Source organism: Oncorhynchus nerka, linkage group LG7, assembly GCF_034236695.1.
Source record: "Oncorhynchus nerka isolate Pitt River linkage group LG7, Oner_Uvic_2.0, whole genome shotgun sequence".
Lineage (NCBI taxonomy): Eukaryota > Metazoa > Chordata > Actinopteri > Salmoniformes > Salmonidae > Oncorhynchus > Oncorhynchus nerka.
The window spans coordinates 51,647,227-51,667,194 of NC_088402.1; the positions used below are offsets into that span (position 1 = coordinate 51,647,227).

The following is a 19,968-nucleotide window of genomic DNA, read 5'->3' on the forward strand; positions in this document are numbered from 1 at the left end:
CTGTATGAAATGTTGGAACACTACCGTCATTCTTATCCACTAGGAAAATTGACTGATGTTGTTATAGGTTGAGGTTCATTCCATTGACTCCACATATGCCTCTGTTTGCTTAAGTTATCAAGTTTGGTTAAATTTGATGAAAACACCCATGGGGCCAGGGCAGTTTGAGGGTCCTCCTTCTAATACTGCTGCATGCATATAATCAAAATTACAGGCTAGAATTGTGCTTTCTCTGATCTCAAATCATTTCAACAGTCTGGGAATCACATTTGCCGCCCTGGATCCAGAGGTTCCGCCTTCGTCAATGGTGGCTTCCCAATCAAGATCGGATCCGGAGGTACCTGCGTCTTCGTCCTCGGCTCTGTCTCCCTCTCCGGTGGCTTCTACCTCGGGTTTAGATCCTCGGAGCTCCCAGCCTCACCAGACCGTGAGGCTGCATGAGAGACCGGCCCATTCAACATGAATCCAACACCTTCCTCATCTCTGCCATGAAATCCTCCAGATGACGACAAATGGCAAATTGTTGCACTCAAACTGTCGTAGCCCAGGAGAGCGCCCTTCCTGACATTAGTGTAATAATATACACTATCTTTGATAGGTCCGAAGGAAATGAAGATGGCTGTAGCTCAAAAATAAGGGAGCACTGAGAAAGAAAACCCCGGCAGGTACCAAGATCCCCAGAATATCGCTCCAGAGGTGGTAAGCGGGGTTCTCAGGGAGCCAGGGTAGCATGTACAAACTCACCGGTAAAAAGTTACTAGGTGGTTGGGGGTTCTCAAAGGTGACAGGCTGCCTATGAGCTAACTCCCTGATTTGCTCCGTAATAGCAGCTCCTCATGCCTCTCAATGGTGGTTCCCTGCATTGAAACAGTGTAGCTGAGCTGGTCCAAGTCTGCTGGGGCCGTCACACCCTGATCTGTTTCACCTGTCCTTGTTATTGTCTCCACCTCCTCCAGGTGTCGCTTGTTTTCCCCAGTGTATGTATCCTTGTGTTTCCTGTCTCTCTGTGCCAGTTCGTCTTGTACGTTTCCAAGTCAACCAACCATTCTCCTGCCTTTGCTATTCTCCTTTTACTAGTCCTCCCGGTTTTGACCTTTGTCTGTTTCTGGACTCTGTACCCGCCTGCCTGACCATTCTGCCTGCCTTGACCTTGAGACTGTCTGCCACTCTCTACCTCCTGGACTCTGAACTGGTTTTGACCTTTGCCTGTCCATGAGTCTTGCCTACTCCTTTTGGATTATTAAACATCTTAAACACCAACCATCTGCCTCCTGTGTCTGCATCTGGGTATCGCCTTGTGTCACGATAGTTCGTACTATAAGGGCACAAGGCGAGACCCAGATGCAGACATGGGACGCAGATGGTTTGATTGGCAAACATACTGCAAATTAAGAAATCATGTGACTAAACTAAATAAAAATAAAAATAAGATACACTATGAAACAAAGATAAATTATATAAAGAGGATAGTAAAAAGGGGGCATCTTAAATGAAATTTTGGGAAAAAAGCCAACTCGGCTCATTCATCACAAAGCCCACTAATATTGCAAACTACTTTAATGACTTTCATTGGCAAGATAAGGAAACTTAGGGATGACATGCCAGCAACAAACGCTGGCACTACACATCCAAGTATATCGGACCAAATTATGAAAGACAAGAATTGTACTTTTGAATTCTGAAAAGTCAGTGTGGAAGAGGTGAAAAAATGATTGTTGTCTATCAACTATGACAAGCCACCAGGGTCTGACAATCTAGATGGAAAATTACTGAGGATAATAACAGATGATATTGCCACTCTTCAATTTAAGTCTACTAGAGAGTGTGTGGCCTCAGGCCTGGAGGAAACTAAACTACCCAAGAATAGTAAAGCCCCCTTTACTGGCTCAAATAGCAGACCAATCAGCCTGTTACCAACCCTTAGTAAATATCTGGAAAAAATTGTGTTTGACCAGATACAATGCTATTTTTTCAGTAAACAAATTGACAACAGAATTTCAGCATTTTTATAGGGAAGGACACTCAACAAGCATAGCACTTCCACAAATGACTGATGATTGGCTGAGAGAAATTGATGAAACAATTATTGTGGGGGCTTTCTTGTTAGACTTCAGTGCAGCTTTTGATATTGTTGTTTATAGTCTGCTGCTGGAAAAACATATGTGTTATTGCTTTACACCCCCTTCTATAATGTGGATAAAGAGTTACTTGTCTAACAGAACACAGAGGGTGTTATTTAATGGAAGCCTATCAAATATAATCCAGATAGAATCAGGAATTACCCAGGGTAGCGGTTTAGGCCCCTTGCTTTATTCAGTTTTTACTAACATCATGCCAATGACTTTGAGTAAAGCCGGAGTGTCTATGTATGCGGATGACTCAACACAATACACGTCAGCTACTACAGTGATTGAAATGACTGCAACACTCAACAAAGAGCTGCAGTTAGTTTCAGAGTGGGTGGCAAGGAATAAGTTAGCCCTAAATATTTCTAAAACTAAAAGCATTTGTATTTGGAGCAAAACACTCACCAAACCCAAAACCTCAACAAAATCTTATAATAACTAAAGTGGAAATTGAGCGAGTTGAGATGACTAAACTGCTTGGAGTAACACTAGATTGTAAACTGTCATGGTCAAAACATATTGATGCAGAAGTAGCTAAGATGGGGAGAAGTATGTCTATAATAGAGTGATGCTCTGCCTTCTTAACAACACTATTAACAAGGCAGGTCCTACAGGCCCTAGTTTTGTCGCACCTTGACTACTGTTCAGTCGTGTGGTCAGGTGCCACAAAAAATGACTTTTGCAAGAAAATTGCAATTGGCTCAGAACAGGGCAGCACGGCTGGCCCTTGGATGTACATAGAGAGCTAATATTAATAATATGTATGTCAATCTCTCCTGGCTGAAAGTGCTTTTTTTTTCACTACTTTTTTTAATGAGAGGTATTGACATGCTGAATGCGCAGAGCTGTCTGTCTAAACTACTGGCGCACAGCTCGGACACCCATGCATACCCTACAGTGGGGAGAACAAGTTTTTGATACACTGCCGATTTTGCAGGTTTTCCTACTTACAAAGCATGTAGAGGTCTGTAATTTTTATCATAGGTACACTTCAACTGTGAGAGACGGAATCTAAAACAAAAATCCAGAAAATCACATTGTATGATTTTAAGTAATTAATTAGCATTTTATTGCATGACATAAGTATTTGATCACTTACCAACCAGTAAGAATTCCGTCTCTCACAGACCTGTTAGTTGTTCTTTAAGAAGCCCTCCTGTTCTCCACTCATTACCTTTATTAACTGCACCTATTTGAACTCTTTACCTGTATAAAAGACACCTGTCCACACACTCAATCAAACAGACTCCAACCTCTCCACAATGGCCAAGACCAGAGAGCTGTGTAAGGACATCAGGGTTAAAATTGTAGACCTGCACAAGGCTGGGATGGGCTACAGGACAATAGGCAAGCAGCTTGGTGAGAAGGCAACAACTGTTGGCGCAATTATTAGAAAATGGAAGAAGTTCAAGATGACGGTCAATCACCCTCGGTCTGGGGCTCCACGCAAGATCTCACCTCGTGGGGCATCAATGATCATGAGGAAGGTGAGGGTTCAGCCCAGAACTACACGGCAGGACCTGGTCAATGACCTGAAGAGAGCTGGGACCACAGTCTCAAAGAAAACCATTAGTAACACACTACGCCGTCATGGAATAAAATCCTGCAGTGCACGCAAGGTCCCCCTTCTCAAGCCAGCGTATGTCCAGGCCCGTCTGAAGTTTGCCAATGACCATCTGGATGATTCAGAGGAGGAATGGGAGAAGGTCATGTGGTCTGATGAGACAAAAATATAGCTTTTTGGTCTAAACTCCACTCACCGTGTTTGGAGGAAGAAGAAGGATGAGTACAACCCCAAGAACACCATCCCAACCGTGAAGCATGGAGGTGGAAACATCATTCTTTGGGGATGCTTTTCTGCAAAGGGAACAGGACGACTGCACCGTATTGAGGGGAGGATGGATGGGGCCATGTATCGCGAGATCTTGGCCAACAACCTCGTTCCCTCAGTAAGAGCATTGAAGATGGGTCGTGACTGGGTCTTCCAGCATGACAACAACCCGAAACACACAGCCAGGGCAACTAAGGAGTGGCTCCGCAAGAAGCATCTCAAGGTCTTGGAGTGGCCTAGCCAGTCTCCAAACCTGAACCCAATAGAAAATCTTTGGAGGGAGCTGAAAGTCCGTATTGCCCAGCGACAGCCCCGAAACCTGAAGGATCTGGAGAAGGTCTGTATGGAGGAGTGGACCAAAATCCCTGCTGCAGTGTGTGCAAACCTGGTCAAGAACTACAGGAAACATATGATCTCTGTAATTGCAAACAAAGGTTTCTGTACCAAATATTAAGTTCTGCTTTTCTGATGTATCAAATACTTATGTCATGCAATAAAATGCTAATTAATTACTTGAAATCATACAATGTGATTTTCTAGATTTTTGTTTTAGATTCTGTCTCTCACAGTTGAAGTGTACCTATGATAAAAAATGACAGACCTCTACATGCTTTGTAAGTAGGAAAACCTGCGAAATCGGCAGTGTATCAAATACTTGTTCTCCCCACTGTACGTGACATGCCATAAGAGTTCTCTTCACAGTCCCCAAGTCCAGAACAGACTATGGGAGGCACACAATATTACATAGAGACATGACTACATGGAACTCTATTCCACATCAAGTAACTAATGCAAGCAGTAAAATTCATTTTTTTTTAAACAGACTGGGACTGTGAAGCAACACAAACATTGGCACAGACACATGCATACACACAGACAGATACGATAACATACGCACTATACATACACATGGATTTAGTACTGTAGATATGTGGTAGTGGTGGCGTAGGGGCCTGAGGGCACACAGTGTGTTGTGAAATCTGTGAATGTATTGTAATGTTTTAAAATTGTATAAACTTCCTTAATTTTGCTGGACCCCAGGAAGAGTAGCTACTGCTTTGGCAGCAGCTAATTGGGATCCATAATAAATACAAATACATTCAAACACAAAAATAGCTATCCAGAGTACCAACCAATTTTCAGTTTGCATTCAACCTTCAGGAGTCTCTTCCTGGAGTTGAGGTTGGGTGGAAAATAGTTTTGTTAATCACTGGTATGTTATAAAGCCCATGGGCACTAGTGGAGCTGATGATGAGAGCGAGATAGTATAACTGGTTGTGCCAGACAGGTACTTTTACTCTCTCTTACAAGGAAAAACAGGGAGGAATGTGTTAAGTACCTCTCGCCAAATGACTCTTTGCCTAAGAGACGTCAAAGTAAAATTCATGAGTAGCATTTGGATGAATCCATTGATTCCCACACTATCAAGACACTAAGAAGGTGGTCAGGTGTAAATGGATACCTTATCCGACAAGTGCTCCTGGAGAAAAATGTAAATGTCTCTGTCAGATGTAGTGCCAATGGAGATTCTAACAAGTGTGGTCTTGTCATCTAGCCATCTTAGTGTTGTCAGTCAACCATAGCAAAAAAATAAATGAAACATCTCTCTATTCCTAGAGCATAGAGCACTTTGTCGTAAAATTCTGGCATCTTCTCATACCCCCAGGACGCAAAGCAGATTACTGGGTTGTGTTCTGAGAAATACTTGCGTTGCAAAGGGTTGGGGCATGAGGAGAGGGATAGGCTGGGATAATATTTGTTTAACTTGTGTTTATAATGTGCACTGCGCCAACCCTCTGCCATCTGCAATTCTGATTAAACCTGGACACACAACCTACTACACTTGATTGACCTAAACCTTGAATACAATACAAAATTCCAACAACAGCATTTGTATTGTCTGCAGGCCTATAAAATCCTTTCTGATTTAGACATAACCCTAGAAACCTGGGTAGTGCCGAGGATGAGTCATCTCGCCCTGTAGGACGAGCATCAATCAAATATGAGACCGGCAGAGAGGGAGAGAGGGTCTTACTCTGACCTCGCAAACTACGCCCCTCACTAAAGCTCTGGAGACCTGAGATGTGTCACATAGCAGCAACAGGTTATTAGTGGCACACCTATACACGCACACACAAACACACATGCACACACGTATATACTAAACAAAGTATAAACACCTACACTCACACACTCTCACACATACACAATCTCTCTTTCTCACGCACACACATACTTGGTGAGGACACATGTCTAGGACAAAGGGGGTGGGAAACGACTGTGTCAGATGCTCAGTGAGCCTGGAGGGATAGGGGGCCGTCCCTCACATGCTGCCTGTACCAAATGTCTCAAGTACCTCTGCCACATTTGAGTTCTTGACACTTACCCAAAGGATATCAAGAGGAACGGTCCAAAATGGCGAAGGTGTCCTGTCTTCTGCTGACGGTGAGTACAAAACCAGCCTCGGTAAACGGTAAACACACGCATTTTTACCTTCTAGTAATTTAGCAGATGATCTTATCTAGAGAATGTGAGTGTATACTTTTAAAAAAGTACTTTGTCATACTATATGTTGTACTGAAATGTAGATCACGGAAGTGTCATGTGGGTGCAGTATATCATAATATTAGTGTGACACTGAGTTTTTTCTCTCTGAACACTGAAAGGTTATGAGTCCATCTAGCCTACCTTATGAACAATCGCACAAAATGGCTGCCAGTGGTTTTAATTATGTTTAGTCAGAGACGGTAGAGAAAGCTAAACAAGCCACTCCCTTTTTCTGATTGGGGCTGAGTCACTCTGGTCTTCTTAAGTATTGCCCCCGACCTGCAGAGGCATCTCAATGGCTATATTTTTTATTAAAGTCAAAAAATGAATTAAAGGGTGTCTCCCAGGTGGCGCAGCAGTCTAAGGCGTCACTACAGACCCGGGTTCGATCCCAAACTGTGTCACAACTGGCCGTGACCAGGAGTCCCACAATTGGCTCAGTGTTGTTAGGGTAGGGTTTGGCCTGGGGGGGCTTTACTTGGCTCATCGGGCTCTTGTGGCAGGTCAGGCACCTGCAGGCTGACTTCAGTCATCAGATGAACAATGTTTCCTCTGACACATTGATTCTGCTGGCTTCTGGGTTAAGCGGGCAGGTGTTAAGAAGTGTGGTTCGGCAGGTCATGTTTCGGAGGACGCATGACTCGACCTTTGCTTCTCCCGAGCATGTTGGGGAGTTGCAGTTATGAGACAAGAATATAATTGCATATCACGAAATTTGGGAGAAAAAAGTGGTAAAAATAAACTGGCTCATTTATTCAAAAATAATCCAATAATTATTAGCATTCCTTATAATTATTGGATCATTTATCGGGTGTCATTGGTCTTCAAGCTTTTCTTCTTTTGTGGTCTCTAACAAATATATTTTTATGTATTCTACATGTCAATTGGTTGCAGTGATCCCAACTCAATTGTTATAAACCTCACCTTGCGTTCAACCATAACAGCTTTGGACATAAATGAATGATTATGTACCCATTGATAACTTAACAATGTTGTACCCCATCTGAACTAAAAATACAAGATTGTTTTACTCCAATGTTTGCAAACAAAGTAAGTGTAAACAACCAAAACATGGTTAAAACGCTCATTTTTATATCATGGAGTCCTTGCGTCCGTAGCTCCGTCTATGAATTTGAGAGTGGTTACATTTCTCCAGTCCCATCCCTCAGCTTTTAACCGAAACGAGCGGGAGAAGGCTTTGTTATTTTTTCTACTGCTGATTGCCGCTTTAAATCCTCATAACACACACCCCATTGAGTTCTAAAGCCTGACTCTGAATAAATATACTTTAAGTTGTTCATTTGTGCTGCATATTTTCAATTTAACCATCCCTTTACCAAGTCTACCAACCCAAGGTGACTATCCCTTAGTGGGTCTTCAAGCTTTTATATATTTGATGTCTATAAAAAATGTCTATGAAATGTTTGGTGTCCATGACACATATGTATGGAATGCAACTTTGCATGGCATATTTTCTGTGCTGTAAACAAAGTGAAGGTGTCTCGTGCCTTGTTGCTCTCTGTTTGCTGTGGTACACTGCCTGGAATCGAATTGGGTTCTTCGGCTGTCCCCATCGAAGAACCCTTTAAAGAACCCTTTTGGTTTCTACATGGAACCTAAAGGTGTTTTACCTGGAACCAAAAAGGGTTCTTTCTAATCTTGAACCAAAAAGAGTTGTTGTATAGAGCCCCAAAGTTAAGGTATTATAATACCCATAAAAAAAAGGTTCCAATCGCTATATTCATTTTCCCCAAATTAGCATTTAATTTGGGGGGGGGGGGGTAAATACAGGCGAATATATTGATAAAAGTCACCTTGTCCTAGAGCTGGTTACACGGTTATCAAAACGTCACGCCAGGGTAAGCCTACACGAAAATGTTTCTAAAAACTCCAATGGGAAAAATTAATGGTGGAAAAACAATTGGAACCATTTTCCTGTTTGACTGCTAGGTTATATGGGTATTATGAATCATACTGTGGTACTCTATGGGGACAGCCAGAGAACCCTTTTGGAACCCTTTTATCCAAGAGTGTAGAAGATAAAATGTATGTGGTTTCATTACCATTTGGCTGTTATGCCCTCACCCGTCTGTGCGGTCGGCTGTGAATAACCTCACCCACTATATACTTATAACTGATTGGTTTGGTTCTGCCCACTATAGTGCTGTCCGGTTAGAACATGATGTTGAGGCCCATACTGAACACTTGGTCAACACCACATGCTCACACACACACACACACACACACACACACACACACACACACACACACACACACACACACACACGCATACACACACACACACACACACGCACGCACGCATACACACACACACACACACACACACGCACGCATACACACACATACACACACACACACACACACACAGACACCGCTGTTTCTATTTGAGGATGTTTATATGATTGTGGTAATCCGAATGACTTGGAATCTTATTGCTGTCGTTCTATAAGACAAAGATATGCACACATGTAAACAGTACTAGTTAAGGTTTATAACTATACAATATACATATACACTACCGTTCAAAAGTTTGGGTTCCCAGGCATCCTACCTGGGCGCATACCTGGTTGATCGGGGTTCCGGCAGAAGTCGGCGATGAGGGCTGGGTCCAGGATGTACCTAGCGGGGACCCAGCACCTCTCCTCCTGGCCATAACCCTCCCAGTCAACCAGGTACTGAAAACCCCTGCCCTGTGGTCGAACCCTCAGGCCGGATGGCCACCGATGACACGGGGAGAAGGGGTGGGCCTGGAAATGGAAGACAAAGGACTGTGAGACACGGGCTTAATACGGGATACATGAAAGGTAGGGTATATACGAAGGTTACGGGGCAACAGAAGATGAACAGCAGAGGGACTAATAATTCTAGAGATGGGAAATGGGCCAATAAACCGGGGGGAGAGCTTGCGGGATTCCACCAGGAGGGGCAGATCCCGAGTGAATAACCATACCTTCTGCCCGTAACGATATGAGCCGAGATGTTACCGGCGATCCGCTTGTCATCAATACCTGGAGGTGATCTTGAGGAAGACTGACCAGGCTCTCCTTCAGATATGACAACAGCGGCGGACAAACATCTGGGCAGGAGGTATGCCGACCTCCTCTTCCTGCTCAGGGAAGAGCGGGGGCTGATACCCCAGGGAACACTCAAACAGTGATATGCCCGTGGCAGAGCAGGAAAGGGTGTTGCGGGCGTATTCCACTGAGACCAGCTGCTGGCTCCAGGTGGTGGGGTTGGCGGAGACCAGGCAGAGCAGGGAGGTTTCCAGGTCCTGGTCGGCTCACTCCGACTGGCCGTTGGACTGCTGGTGGAACCCGTAGGATAGGCTGGCCGACGACCCAATGAGGGTGCATAACTCCTTCCAGAACTGGTACGAGAACTGAGGACCCCGGTCGGAGACCATGTCCAGGGGCAGTCCATGGATCCGGAAGACGTGCTGCACCATGACCTGGGCCGTCTCCTTGGCAGAGGGTAGTTTGGGCAGAGGAATGAAGTGGGCGGCTTTAGAGAACTGATCCACCACGGTCAGGATGGTGGTGTTGTCATCAGACGGGGTTAGACCCGTGACAAAGTTCAGGGAGATGTGGGAACATGGATGGTGGGGGACAAGCAGAGGTTGGAGGAGACCAGCCAGAGCTTGCCGAGTAGTCTTGTTCTGTGCACAAACTGTGCAAGCGGCGACGAATGCGGAAACGTCCGGGATCATGGTAGGCCAGGGTCCACGTCCGGGTCCGACGGGCGCCCAGGTGGCAAACCAGCCTGGGACTTAAGAGAAACTGAAGGGACCTTGAGGGGAAGTTAGGTAGAGGAGACGAGCAGGGTGGCCTTTTTTTACAATAATAGTTACAGTGCTCAGTTAATCGCGCAATGTGTTTGTATTGCACCTTTCTGACATGTGAGACTAATACAGACAATACACAAAATAGCAATGTCCTCTATCTTACACGGCTCCATACAATCATCCCCTGCTGCATATAATGTACTTCCCACCATCATCATTACTCATCATGCACGCACACACACACGCACGCCACTATACAGTACATCCAAACTCTCCCACTATCATGATGGCTTCCACAGGTCTGTCACCTGCAATGATTCATACCTTCATCTTTCTTTATTTTTTACTACACACACCTGTGAATATATCCTCTCTAATTACATGTTTGCACCCTTCTATCACCAGGTCTCCATGACGGTTGCATTAGCACTGGCACATGACACTGGCAACTATACACTGAACAAGCGGGAAAAGAGGGTATGTCATGGGTATAAAATACATTTGAGTTTAAAAACACAGGTACAATGACCCTCTTCCCCTCACCTTCTCTGATTTCCTAAAGGAGCTGCTGCTGCGTTCCAAAAGAAGGTGGGTCCTATCCACAATTGAGCTACTGGAGGAGGACCCTGGACCTTTCCCTAAATTCGCCACACAGGTAAAAACATTCATACAGCAACAAACAAGACAAATCTGTCTACACATGCTACCTCAGTAAAGGTAGAAAACCACTGGGCTCATAAATAGTATATAATCATTCAAGAGAAGAACAGTTCCAACCCTCTACCGCCCTGAAAACTGGTCATCTTTCCAGATGTTCAACGATAAAACAGCTCTTTTCAAAAGTCATCAGTTCCGTTTATCTGGAACTGGAGTGACCGAGGAACCGGTGGACGTGTTCTCCATCGACGACGAGGATGGAGTGGTGTACGTACACAAGCCTATCGACAGGGAGACACACCCCTTCTTTCATGTAAGCATCAAAAGACAAAGACAGACGGATGGACAGACAGACAAACGGAATACCTTAACATAGCAGTAATATATTATTTCCCACAGATTATGTTTGACATCATTGACAAGGAGACTGGTGCGCTTGTGGACAAGACTCTGACGTTCGACGTGGCGATTACGGACATCAATGACAACGCCCCTTACTTTGAGCACCCTGTCATGAAAGCCAGTGTAAAAGAGAACATGCCAGAGGGTCAGTACACACAAAGGCTGTAAATCATGTGCCTGTATATAAGCCTTGTACAAAGTATTCTTTAGCTAGACTGTTCGCCCAAGAACCAGGCAGTTGTTGCGTTCGGCTGAGAAATCAAGTGGCAAGTGGCTGCTCTTTCTTGATCATAGAGAACATGTAAAGGGGAACTCATTTCCTCTCTTCTCCTCCTCCTATTCCTGTTTTTCCTTCTCACCTTTCCTCCCTACTCTCCCCCCCCCCCCCCCCCTCCCCGTATCAGGGTATCTGCCAGTACCTCTGACAGCCAGGGACATGGATCAGGTGAACACACAGAACTCCAACATCAGTATAAGGGTGTTGTCTCAGAGCCAGCTGAGCCCAAGATCAACCTGAAGCACGTGGAGGGCACCAAGATGAGCCAGCTCACCTTCACCGGCTGCTTTGACTATGACGTAAGGCTCCACTATGACACACACATCATTACATACAGCATGTGCAAACACACACAATTGACGCACAAACTCTCTCTCACACACACACACACAGTCAATAACTTTATGTAAAATGGTGGATCAATATTTAATTTATGTTGTTGTTCACGTAGAAAGTAAAGATGTATAAAGTGGTTGTTGAAGCTCGGGATCATGGGATACCAGCCCTGTCCTCAACTGCAGTGGTCAACCTCCACATAATGGACTCCAACACTCACCAGCCAGTGTTCAAAGACAAGACCGTAAGTTCCAAGTTGATTGATTGATTGACTGATTGGTTCAATGATTTGTTGGTTGATTGGTTGTTTGATCAATTGAACAATTGATCGATTGATTGAAAAAGTCTTTATTGATTTTTTAAGCACAAATACTTACTTTACCGCCTTTCTTTGCAGTACAATACTCACATGATGGAGATGGAATCCAATAAAGAGATACTCCGAGTGGCTGTGACTGATGCAGACACCCCCAACACCCCCGCATGGCGAGCCGTTTACTCCATTGTGAAGGGGAACGAGGAAGGAAACTATAAGATCGAGACCGACCCCAAGACCAACGAGGGCATAATGACTGTCATCAAGGTGAGTCTGTTTGACCTTATGCCCTTACATGAGTAGGCCAACAATGTCCTGAGCATGAACATTACTTAGTCAGTCCCTCCAGGATTTCGCTGAGTTTTTTGTGATACGGTAGTTGCATTCCAAAATGCTTGATTTTGCTGCTGCAATACATTTTAAAAAGTCACGAAAATGTGCTGACAAGATAAAAATTTTGTTACTTGATTGATCCATTTTATATAATAAAAGCTCAGTAATTGGTTAGAATTGCGAGCCCTCTTTTTGTAGTGTTGTGATTGAACAGTTAGTGATGATTTGACTGTTTGTGTATTTCTCTCAGGGGAAGGATTTTGAGAAGACAACGTTGACCAATGTGCAGATCGCCGTGGAGAACGAGGAGCCTTTGTTTGTGTGTAGCTCCGGCGGGGCCGTGTCCCATGGTAAAACCCTGACTGTGCCCCCCCAGTCAGTCAACGTGACTGTGAAGGTGATTGACGTGAACGACCCCCCGGTGTTTGACAATAAAGTGACAAAAGTGTATGGAAAGGAAGAGCAGGAGGTGGGAAAGGTGCTGTACAAACCCAAAGTCACCGACGTTGACTCAGATGTGGAAAAGATCAGGTGGGTGGCATAACATGTTATGCCTCAGAAACATCATAATAATAATGATTCTTCATTCACCTAGGTTGTGATATATATACAATATATATACAAAGGTTTGTGGACACCCCTTTAAATTAGTGGATTCGGCTATTTCAGCCACACCCGTGGCAGACCGGTGTATACAATTGAGCACCTCACCTCCATTGGACTCTGGAGCAATGGAAACGCTCTCTCTTCACCATCTGGCAGTCCAACGGACTAATCTGGGTATGGCGGATTCCAGGAGAATGCTACCTGCCCCAATGCATAGTGCAAACTGTAACGTTTGGTGGAGGATAATAATGGCCTGGGACTGTTTTTCATGGTTCGGGTTAGGCCCCTTAGTTCCGGTGAAGGGAAATCTTAACGCTACAGCAAACAATGACATTCTAGACGATTCTGTGCTTCCAACTTTGAGGCAACAGTTTGGGGAAGGCCCTTTCTGTTTCAGCATGACAACACCCCCATGCACAAAGTGAGGTCCATACAGAAATGGTTTGTTGAGATCGGTGTGGAAGAACTTGACTTGTATGCACAGAGCCCTGACCTCAACCCCTTTTGGGAGTAAATAAAACCGTGACTGCGAGCCAGGCCTAAACACCCAACATAAGTGCCGACCTCACTAATGAGCTCACTAATAATGCTCTTGTGGCTGAATGGAAGCAAGTCCCCGCAGCAGTGTTCCAACATTTAGTGGAAAGCCTTGCCAGAAGAGTGGAGACTGTTATAGCAGCAAAGGGGAACCAAATCCATATTTATGCTTTTGGAATGAGATGTTTGACGAGCAGGAGTCCACATACTTTTGGTCATGTAGTGTATATTGAAATTGTGTGTTCACATTAAGCATCTGCACATTATTTGAAGCCTTTGTGTAAGTTGGTTTCACCATTATTACTTATGGCAGTAAGGAAAAGCCATGTGTTGACCTGTCTGCCTGTCTGCCTGCCTGTCTGTCTGTCTGTCTGTCCGTCTGTCCTCTCCATGTCCTGACCAGGTATGAGTTAGTTGAGGACCAGGCAGGCTGGTTCACCATAGATCCCAAGACAGGAGAGGTTACTACAGTGAAGAAGATGGACCGGGAGTCACCTTACGTCGACAAAGACAACATCTACACTATTCTAATCCAAGCCATAGACAACGGTTAGTGTGTAGTGTGTGTGTGTGCATGTGTTTGTGTGTGTGTGCTTGCATGCAGCTGTGTGTATGTAGTTGAAGTCGGAAGTTTACATACACTTAGGTTGGAGTCATTAAAACTTGTTTTTCAACCACTCCACAAATTTCTTGTTTAACAAACTATAGCAAGTCGGTTAGGACATCTACTTTGTGCATGACACAAGTCATTTTTCCAACAATTGTTTACAGATAAGATTATTTCACTTATAATTCACTGTATCACAATTCTAGTGGGTCAGAAGTTTACATACATTAAATTGACTGTGCCTTTAAACAGCTTAGAAGATTCCAGAAAATGATGTCATGGCTTTAGAAGCTTCTGATAGGCTAATTGACATTATTTCAGTCAATTGGAGGTGTACCTGTGGATGTATTTCAAGGTCTACCTTCAAACTCAGTGCCTCTTTGCTTGACATCATGGGAAAATCAAAAGAAATCAGCCAAGACCTCAGATTGTAGACCTCTACAACTCAGGTTAATCCTTGGAAGCAATTTCAAATGCCTGAAGGTACCACATTCATCTGTACAAACAATAGTACGTAAGTGTAAAGAACATTTGACCACGCAGCCGTCATACTGCTCAGGAAGAAGACGCGTTCTGTCTCCTAGAGATGAATGTACTTTGGTGCGAAAAGTGCAAAATCAATCCCAGAACAACAGCAAAGGTCCATGTGAATATGCTGGAGGAAACAGGTACAAAAGTATCTATATCCACAGTAAAAATAATCCTATATCGACATAACCTGAAAGGCCGCTCAGCAAAGAAGAAGCCACTGCTCCAAAACCGCCACAAAGAAGCCAGACTACGGTTTGCAACTGCACATATGGACAAATAAAGTACTTTTTGGAGAAATTTCCTCTGGTCTGATGAAACAGAAATAGAACTGTTTGGCCATAATGACCATCGTTATGAATGGAGGAAAAAGAGGGAGGCTTGCAAGCCGAAGAACTCCATCCCAACCGTGAAGCACGGGGGTGGCAGCATCATGTTGTGGGGGTGATTTTCTGCAGGAGGGACTAGTGCACTTCACAAAATAGATGTCATCATGAAGCAGGAAAATTATGTGGATATATTGAAGCAACATATCAAGACATCAGTCAGGAAGTGAAAGCTTGGTCGCAAATGGGTCTTCCAAATGGACAGTGACCCCAAGCATACATCCAAAGTTGTGGCAAAATGTCTTAAGGACAACAAAGTCAAGGTATTGGAGTGGCCATCACAAAGCCCTGACCTCAATCCCATAGAAAATGTGTGGGCAGAACTGAAGAAGCGTGTGCAAGCAAGGAGGCCTACAAACCTGACTCAGTTACACCAGCTCTGTCAGGGGGAATGGGCCAAAATTCACACAATTTATTGTGGGAAGCTTGTGGAAGGCTACCTGAAATGTTTGATCCAAGTTAAACAATTTAAAGGCAATGCTACCACATACTAATTGAGTGTATGTAAACTTCTGACCCACTGGGAATATGATGAAAGAAATAAAAGCTGAAATAAATCATTCTCTGTACTATTAATCTACCATTTCACATTCTTAAAATAAAGTGGTGATCCTAACTGACCTTAAACAGGGAATTTTTACTAGGATTAAATGTCAGGAATTGTGAAAAACTAAGTTGAAATATACTTTGCTAAACATCCCACTTCATCAACTGTGCATATGTGTATGGTATTGAGCATAATAAAGTATTCAAAGTCTCTGCCTTCGTTTCTCAGGGGAGCCCCCTGCCACGGCTACAGGCACCATTCTGGTCCACCTGGGGGATATCAATGATAACACGCCCTATGTGGTGGAGAAGAAGCTGGTGATGTGTGGTAACAAGGTGATTGTGCCGGTATCAGACAAGGACAACCATCCCTTTGGATGTCCCTGTTTCCTCTCCCTGGGAGCGGACGACGGAGACAAAGCACTGAAGAGCCGCTGGAAACTGGACCCTGCCACTGGTTAGCAGAATCACACACATCCATATACACACACACCAAAGCTCTGCATTTATCCTGATATATATTCATCTACTATTTCCGTACAGAGCTGAAGGGTTGTATAGCTGTCATAGACCTCTTATAAAGTCCATAAATGCACATGGACATTTCAGCCAATCTCAACACAACCTGCTCACCTGGAAAAATACAAAAAATACTGAGATGTCAGGTCCTTCAACGCTGCACAGCATTGAGTATAATTAACCCCCTACCTTATTTTCCTCTCCTTCCATCCCTCTCTCTCTCTTTCTCCCTGGTGGTCAGGTGTGGAGGCGGGTCTGGTCAGTCTCAAGAGTCTGCCGTACGGTAACTACACAGTACCTCTGGTGATCCAGGACCAGCAAGGGATGGCTGTAAATGACACTGTCGAGGTTATGGTGTGTGACTGTGGGGGAGGGGACAAGTGTAGGGCCTCTCTACCCCGGACCTCCAGCCTGGGCTTGGCCGCTATAGGACTACTGCTGGCTGGACTGCTTCTCCTCTTACGTGAGTTCGAAGGGAATAGGTATGGAGTACTGTAGATAGAGATAAGGGATAGTTAGAGAGTAGGCGGACAATCAGTAAAGTCAGTTACTCAGACAGTCTTAGAACTAACCGTAGTGCTTATAGCCTGAAATCTGGAGTGGAGAAAGATTTGAAAGATACCAATTCAGTCTAATCCAAATCACATCTATCGAATTGAGATCAAACTTGTGATGCAATATTGCTAGAACATGTTGATCGGTAGCAGTAATATAGCAGTGACATGCTATGAAGTGTTATGCAACCATGACTTTATACACCCTTGAGTTGTTTGTACTGTAAAATGCTATGTTATACGTACAACTGTTAGTAGTGACACTGTGGTTGTGTGTCCCTCTTCCAGTGCTGCTGCTTTTCCTCCTGCTGTGTGAGTGTGGCGGTAAGACGTTCACACACCTCCCCCTCAATCTGCAAGACGAGGGAAACCAGACTCTTATCAACTACAACGAGGAGGGAGGGGGCTCCGCTTGCAAGGTGTGTGGGGGTGTGTGCATGTGGGTTACGCGTGCAAGTGTGTGCTCGTGTGTGTGCAGTAATAATATAGGTTTATTAGCTATTTATTTGTACACAATGTGCAATGTTTGGGGTGTTCAGCACACAGACAGGAGTGTACAATACAATCCCTTACCGGGCTGTGATGTGCTTACATCATTGTGGTCATTGAGTCTGCGTGTGGCAGGTCTGGGTATGACAGGACTTTACTGGTACGTACTCATGGCAAGACAGGTGTTCTCCCTCTGTATGTAATCTGACATGTTTCATGTTGTAATAACTTTAAATTTTTCTTGTCATTTCCTCTTTTAATGTTCTCTTCTCTCCTCACCCCTTTTCTCCTTCTCGTTCCTCTACTGCTTTCCTAAACTCCTCTTCTTTTCCAATCATCTCTGCTAACCTCTCCGGCCTTCGCTCCTCCTCTCTCCTGCCACCACTCCTCCTCTCTCTGGCCTCCACTCCTCCTCTCTCTGGCCTCCACTCCTCCTCTCTCCGGCCTCCACTCCTCCTCTCTCCTGCCACCACTCCTCCTCTCTCTGGCCTCCACTCCTCCTCTCTCCGGCCTCCACTCCTCCTCTCTCCGGCCTCCACTCCTCCTCTCTCCGGCCTCCACTCCTCCTCTCTCCGGCCTCCACTCCTCCTCTCTCTGGCCTCCACTCCTCCTCTCTCCGGCCTCCACTCCTCCTCTCTCTGGCCACTCCTCCTCTCTCCGGCCTCCACTCCTCCTCTCTCTGGCCTCCACTCCTCCTCTCTCTGGCCTCCACTCCTCCTCTCTCCTGTCTCCACTCCTCCTCTCTCCTGTCTCCACTCCTCCTCTCTCCTGTCTCCACTCCTCCTCTCTCCGGCCTCCACTCCTCCTCTCCTCATCTCTCATGCCCCTATCCTCCTTATTTTCCCTCCTCCTCTCTCTCGCCCCCTGTCCCTCTCTCTTAGGGTGAGCCCATGTTGATCTTGGCTCGCACCACTTCCAACCATGTAGCCGTGGACGTGGTAGATGGAATGAAGCAGGCCACCACAGGCATAAAGGTAAACTTGCCACTATCCTTACTTTCCTCTCTTCTTATTCTTAATTTTGTCTTTAACATCTCTTTCTGCTTCACAACCCTTATTTCATCATGACCTGGTCTATGGTTTTTCAATGCTGTGTGTGTGTGTGTGTGTGTGTGTGTGTGTGTGTGTGTGTGTGTGTGTGTGTGTGTGTGTGTGTGTGTGTGTGTGTGTGTGTGTGTATACATATGTGCATGTCAGTTAAAGAAAAGGGACTTTACTCAACCCAAGCGTCTGTGCCTTATTGTGCATTATGCGTGATGTTTTAGTAATTTGACCGATTCGTTGTATGGCTTTGTGAGCTGTGTTTAGGTGGAGTTAATAGAGTTAATAGAAGTCATTCATACAATGACAGTTACAGGTGACTCTGTGTAGGGTGTGTGTTTCCCTCTAATATGTACTATATAAGTATGGAAAGCACGAACTGAAGCAGGTTCTGTCACCACAAGCATAATTTATTTTCTATTGTACCAATGAGAGACAGTAAAATAGCACACATACATGATTTGGGTGTGACTCTTGACTTGTGACTCATGAGCACATGTGCCACATGCAAAGTGACCACATTCTCCAAACCACACTTCCATGTCTAGTTTGACTGTGCAGGGAAGATGAACCAGTCTGCTAAAAGAATGTGTTGGTGGCCCCGGAAAAGGTGGCAGTTACACTTGCTTGTAAACACCTGTAGGCCTAGTTGATCGGCTTGGATGACTTGTCTTTTGTATTAAGTATAGAATACAGTACAGACAGCGGCCTCCCGAGTGGCACAGCAGTCTAAGGCACTGCATCATGACCTGGAAACCCATGAGGCGGTGCACAATTGGCCCAGCGACTTCCAGGTTAGGGGAGGGTTTGGCCAGCCGGGATTTCCTTGTCCCGTCGTGCTCTAGCGACTCCTTGTGGCGGGCCGGGAGCCTGCAATCTCACTACGGTTGCCGGTTGGACGGTGTTGCGACTGACAGATTGGTGCGTCTGGCTTCCGGGTTAAGCGAGCATTGTGTCAAGAAGCAGTGCGGCTTGGCAGGATCGTCTTTCAGGGGACGCATGGCTCTCAACCATCGCCACTCCCAAGTCCGTAGGGGAGTTTCAGCGATGGAACAAGACTGTAACTACCAATTGGATATCACAAAATTGGGAAGAAAAAGGGGTAAAGTACAAAACAAAGGCATATCATAGTAGTGTGTACTAGAGATGTATGGAGTGTACGGAAAAAAATAGAGTGAAGTAATGTGAACTAAGATATTTAAAATAGTGGATTGTGTAGGGCACAGTGTGCACTAGAGGGCATAGTAAACATTTAGAAGATTTATGAGGTGCGATAATTATATCGTGCATAATCTTTTATGATGGTTTCCTAAACAGGATGGACTTGTTGGTACAAGCATGCCATCAGCTTGTCAAAGGAGAATGAGTTAGAGCCAAGTCTCCAAACTGTAAGATAGCCCTACTGTTGAACAGAGCTAGCTACTATCTACCTTTACCGCTCTATCTGCTACGCTACACCTCTTCATATAATCATGTTATTAACTCTTTCAACCACAACAACAATACTAGTTACTACATACAGATGTAGT

At 44.8% G+C, this 19,968-nt stretch overlaps 1 pseudogene; it reads left to right on the top strand.

Moving 5' to 3' along the window:
- The first annotated feature begins 6,159 nt into the window (after nucleotides 1–6,159).
- LOC115131891 (cadherin-like protein 26) overlaps nucleotides 6,160–19,968 on the top strand; it is a 48,272-nt pseudogene continuing 34,463 nt past the window's right edge.